The following is a 6,178-nucleotide window of genomic DNA, read 5'->3' as shown; positions in this document are numbered from 1 at the left end:
CATCGCTCACTTCCCTCAGATGTGTGCCTCGCAAACAGGCAATTTCATTTACAATTAGACTAATTCTGACGGATGTGTTCATGCTTCTTAAAGCACACCTCCTGTTCACCCACCAAATCCTTTCAGCACAGAGGCTATTTTTTTCTCCTCCATACAGCTTCAATATACCATCAAGTCCAATCATTGAAGTAAAACAAGTGTGACAGATATAAAGAAAACTCTTCCTGTTCCCTCCACCCCCTCAGATTTTTAACTGGCACCGCAAAGGACAAGGCTGCACCCATGGGAGAAAGTTAAAGTGCTCCAAAGTATGTGAACATGTATATTTCTGTTTAAGATTCACTCATTGTGGTTTAGCAGAAATTAAACATTTCTTCCTAGCTGATCTTAAGCCTGACTGATGAAAGCATTTCTAATCTATCAGCAACATGAAACACAAACGTAGGTTTTGATGCAGAGCGTAGCCTGACACACACTGTGCAGGCAGATGGAAAAACTGAGCAGCTTATGTGCAAGGAAGACCAGGGATCATTGTCCTCTCAGTGTGCTGGTAGAGCTCCTCTTGGGAATTAACTTATCTGACTTGTGCCAGCCAATAAAAGCCACATCAGCTTTCACAGGACAGCTTTGTTTGCTGGAGTAATTTTGGCTGGAACAGGTTAGAAACCATTCAGAGGAGCTGCTGCTTCCACCCAATGAGGACACAGTGACCTCTATACTTCTTCCAGCAGAATTTGGAAAATAACATATTTCTGCAAGTACTGTTCTTTTTCTCACATAGAAAGGCCCTTTGAGTCTCCTGCCTAAGCTGGAAGGGCTGGGTGAGGAAGCTTGTACTGCTACAACCAGCCTGGTATTTTTTCCAGACCTGGCTGTGCTCACTTTGAAGTCAATTGCAATGTTCCATGGATTTAACTAAGGTCCAAGTTTGGCTCACTTCTATGAATCCCTCTATTTACCCAGCCTCAGTGGATGTAAGTCCCACAGCTTTGATGCTGCATGCATAAATAGAAAGCTGGGCTAGGTATGGCAGCATATGGAATGTTTTTCTGACAAGGAAACCGTTGTATGGAAACCTCACTACGTGCCATTTTCAGACACTCAGGGAGGGAGGCATTTGCTTAACATATTTCATTTCTGGAAATTTTTCCACAGGAATGATAACCTCAGAGCCCACACTTTTTGGAAGCTTTGGCTGGAGCAAATCCCTCTTCTTGCAAAAGCTGTTACGGGCGGCAAATGTTTTTGCCAGCAAAAGAGAGGTATCATACTGCAGTAGCTTTAGCAGCATGTTTTATTAGTGAGAATTCATCAAAATGATGAAAACCTGTGAAAAATGATCCTATTGCTTATAATTGAACATAGTCTGCTCGCAAACAATAGCTTTAACTGCTATATTGATGGAGTCCGAGTTCCCAAACTGCCTCTGAGGCAAAAAAATAACCACTGAGGGAAATTTTGTTAGCAAAAGGAATGCTGTGAGCAGGGCTTCACTGTTCATTCAACACCACTGTTTCTGGCTGTTGGGGTTCTTACCTGTGCCTTTTCTTTCACTGCTCCACAGAGGAAAGGGATTCCTAATGCTTTTGGAGAGGAGGACACCCACGTCTTCATTCTTGGAACAAGAATAAGTTTATTAGTTTATTAATATTATGAGTTTTTTTACAATAGAGCAGAGAACCTTGTACCCTGCTTTGTTCAGCCTGAGAAAAATCATTAGACCCATGGAATTTCACAACATATCTTGGCAAAAATCTGAGATGGCGAGAGTCACAAAGACAAATACATGAAGGAATAATAATGGGTTTGTGTGGATCATATTTTAGACCCTTGCATGAAGGAATTACATGGCACAGGCACAACAATTCATGAAATACGAAACAGGCTGCCCATGTGCAATAGTTCAACCCTTTGCAGACCAGATTTTCTACAGTCTGTACAGATCTGCTGCTTTGGATTGTTTCTTGTTTCTGATTGTTTCTGATTTGGATTGTTTCTGAATTCTGATCTCCAGTTAATATCTAATTCCATGGAACAGAGTTAGGAAATGGGAAGAAGAGTTCACACAAAGAGACTGAGCTACCCTGGCATGCACAACTTGCCTACACTTGTAAAGTTTAAGCTCCCAATATGGGAAAAAGAAATATTTGCTGGTATTTTTAAGTACTCCTGAATGCAAGTCATTTGGGTGACTGGGAAACCCATCTGAAAGGGTTCTAGATTGGCCTCTTGTGTCAACTGTGGCAGTTTGCAGTGCCAGTTTGAACTTGTTGCTTCATCGCTGTAAATGACTTCCTAGCCCTTCAAAGTTTCTGGGTGGGACTTAATATGACAAACACAGGTACCTACCTATTTTTTTTTTTTTTTTGTCACTCTGTCTCCAGGAAATAAAGAGTGAAGCAACTCAGGCAGCCCAACACTCAGTGTCACAGAGAGTTGTCAAATCAGGTTTCCTCCTCAGGTTCTCTGTTAAACTCCCAAGAAGCTGAAGAGACTTACCCAACCATATACTCTATTTCAACAGCACATTTCAGTACATTACCTTTGCATTTGCATTTGAAGGATATTTGATTTGCAGCAGAATTTCTGAGAAAACATAAACCAAATACAAGCGAGGACAGTTTTTCTAGCAGTTCCTGTACTCCGTTACAGCCTGCAGAGGGCAGGGTGCTTGTGCTAAACCGGCAGCAGATAACCCCAGTGATTACAGCAGCTGCGGTTCCCTACAAGCTGTCTGGCATTCATACTGTCGACTACTAGTCTTTGAGTTACTTTCAATAGCAGGTATGACGCTGCTTTCCCTATTGCTCAAGCACTCTCAATTTCTTTGGGATTTTCAATACTGGAAATGCAGCTTAAAATACTGAAGAGAGACTTTCATTACAACTTGTATATAAACCGAGAAAGCAACTGCCAACATCTACACCTATGATGCCAGAGACTTGTCAATACTTATGTTTACAGACACCACAGTCTGTATTTCCAGAGGTTTAGAAGAAAAAGGTTATCCCACAAACATTAACAAATTAAGAGAAGTGCCAATGTTTTCTGAAGTTGTGCAAATGACATTTTGTCCTCTGAACTGACCCTAATTGCCATGTATTGCAGCTGAACTATTAAGAAAAGTCATCACTGTAGGGTTAACCAGAAGGTTTTATTAACTGATGAATAATTTTAGCTTACTATAGACCTTGTATGTGATTTTAGCCTGTCTGTGCTTTAGATTTCCTGCCCTGAAGTTGGAGATACCATTCCTCTACCCTCAGCATGAGTCTGAAAACCAAGAGGACTCCATAGATACAGATATCCTACATACATAGTTCTTTATACTGGTTGGTTAAAATTGAAAAGACTACCAAGACACCATTCAAGCTGTAGTTAAAAGTGTAACTTGTCAAATCTTCCACTCATCTGTGCACAGCAAGCTCCAAGGGGCTCCTCCACCTCCATAAGGACACAGGACAGCACCTCCTCACCCCGTGCCTCCAGCTGCAGTGGCGGCCTGCTGTGGCAAAATACCTCGGGGCATAACTCTTGGAACATTATATAAACTAGGTCTCATACACAGAAGTAGCATCATCTTCCCGTGACTCAGGCCTGACTCACTGGGGAGCCTTTCCCACATTCAGGGAAAACCATGTCACTCAAGCCACATTTAGCACAGATGATCTTTTACCCAAGACTGCTCAAAAATATTCCATAACCATTAAGAAAAGCAAGCACTGAAAGATTGCCTTTCATAGGTGTTCCAGCTTCCCAGGTAAGCACCCTAACCACACACTAGAGAGAGCTGCATGGTATTGACAGCTATGAGGCAGCATTTGTATAAAGGGAAGACATTCAATTCAAATCTAAAGTTAGAGAGTTTTTCCAACAAACTTTGCCCACTCAGCTGGTACTTTGAATCTGTTCACTCTTCTTTCTTTGCCTTTAAATGTCACAGTGAGAATCTCCTGGTGATACAGGAGCTGCAGAGCCGTACAGCATCAGTTGTATGGCATCAGATGGTCCAGTGGCACCACCAGTCCTGTTCTGCAGCTCCCTCCAGGATCCCAGCCCCATCCTTTCACTGCAGCTCTGCACCTGGAACCAGGGAAACACAGGCTCAGGTGTAACAGTAATTCACTCTTGCCAAAGAATTTTTCTCTTTCTTTCTTTCTTTCTCTCTCCAACTCACCCAGTCTTGGATGGTTACAGATGCCTTTGAATGCCTTGGTTTGGACCCCTCACTCTTCCTTTAAGCCCTGCAAGCCTCCTCTGATTGAAGTTGTATGGTTGAGGGCCTCATTACATCCTGAACTAGCCTTGCATTTTCATATTTGGGAGAAACAGGAAAAAACCCACCAAAAGCTGTGTTGATTTTTACAAAGGAGAGACGCCAAGAGCAAAACCTGAGGTTTCTCAAAACACAAAGGAATGACATCTCAATGCTAACATGTAAGATTCAGACCTTCAGTCTATTAAAACACATTACATAGCAAGTCAGAGCCCTCTCCTGGAAACAGGGAAATGCATTTTGTCTTTTCATTAAATAGTTTTGTTATTTCACCTCTACCAATACTCAACACCCACAGATACAAGCCACGAACGTTCCTGCTTCCTTCAGTTTTGATTTCATCCTAGAGCGGGGAATGAAAAATGCCTTAAGGGAAAATATTGCATTTATGATCAGATGTAAATAGACCAGAATTACAGAGGTGTCAAAGTTTATGGTTCAGTGGCAGATTGCAGCCCATTGAGTTGGTTTTGTTGGGTTTTTTAATCTCAACTGTGTTAATCATATTGCTGAGACTACACAAAAATTCAAGATTCCCAGAAAATTACGTGCAGACAGTCGTTACTATTGTCTCTGACAGCTACACGTAGCTTTGCCAATAGAGGGCGTCCTTCTACCGTCTACCGAAACCTCACCGACCTGAATATTCGCGTGAATTATTCAGATAATGACTGTGTCCCTGCTGTGCAACTATCATTGCACTAATAGCAAGAATGAAAAAGGTTTGCAAAATAAAGTCACCTCAGGGTATTTAGCAGATCAAAACACGGGGTAACATGAGCCATCCAATCACTAGAAGTGCACTGGAGAATTCAAGCGGCCGTTTATGTCATTACAGCAATTACATCTATGGGCACAGCTCTGAAACGTCTATGAGAGTAATTACTCTTAAATACATTGAGAAGAATTATATCAGATAACTATATCTCTTGGCAAATCGATGTTTAGCTGTAGAACTCGTTTGAGTTCTTTCCTGATGTTGTAGGCAGAGTTTGTCAAACAGCAGCTCTCCAGTTAACCCCTGCTGTGGTTGGGGGAAAAAAAAGAGAAATCATCTCTGCCATATTGTAACTTCGTTAAAACATTGTGCAGTTTAAATCACAGCCAAATTAACTTGGGTACGATGAGAGCTTCCCAACTTCACTTGTTCTTTCATCGCTGCATAAATTAAACTTCCTTTTGAATGATGAAAACAATAACTTTGTGTTTTGGAGCCATTGTTTGGATTGCTACTGTTTCTGCTGCTCACCTTCAAAGTGAAGCCCTTTCTGACTGGCTGGGAGCATTTCAACAACTGGTCCCACGATGGTACAAATCATATTCCAGATTAGCTTGGACTCAGCATCTTAGTGAACTGAAGGAAGACAAAAAAGAAGCAGAAATAACATTTATACTCACCACACCAAAGTAAACTCTTTACAACTACAATGTATTGCCAGGGCTAGCAGACTAAGTAACCAAACCAAGAAGTGAGGAGCGATCACGTCTACTTGCCGAGAGGAACGGTGAGTTCACAGCAGTACCATAAAGACAAAAACATGAGGTCACACCTGTGTGACAGTAGCTCCTCCCTTGTCACAGCAATTGCCATTTTTATGGCAGTTAAGACTTTAGTGCCCAGGAAGCGACTCCTGAAATCCCTGAGGGTTTTTTTCAGCTTGACATATCACAGTGATCTTATTAAAAAATGAAATAGAAAAAAAATAACAAGAATAATAGAAAAGCATTATTGGCTGCATCAGTCCCCTCCTCTCCTTTCACTGGGGTCTGGCTTTACACTGAGATTCCAGCAGTAGATCAAGTCCCAACCAGTTGTCTTCTGAAATCAGTTCACAACAGGCAAACCAGTGCTGAGGAAACTCGGAACTGAAACAAAACTGAACCTAATCCTTGATGGGAGCC

The sequence above is a fragment of the Colius striatus genome, chromosome 8 (genome assembly GCF_028858725.1).
Source record: "Colius striatus isolate bColStr4 chromosome 8, bColStr4.1.hap1, whole genome shotgun sequence".
NCBI classification, from domain to species: Eukaryota; Metazoa; Chordata; class Aves; order Coliiformes; family Coliidae; genus Colius; species Colius striatus.
The sequence above is the reverse complement of the archived record's forward strand: the minus strand, read 5'-3'. Positions refer to the sequence as shown.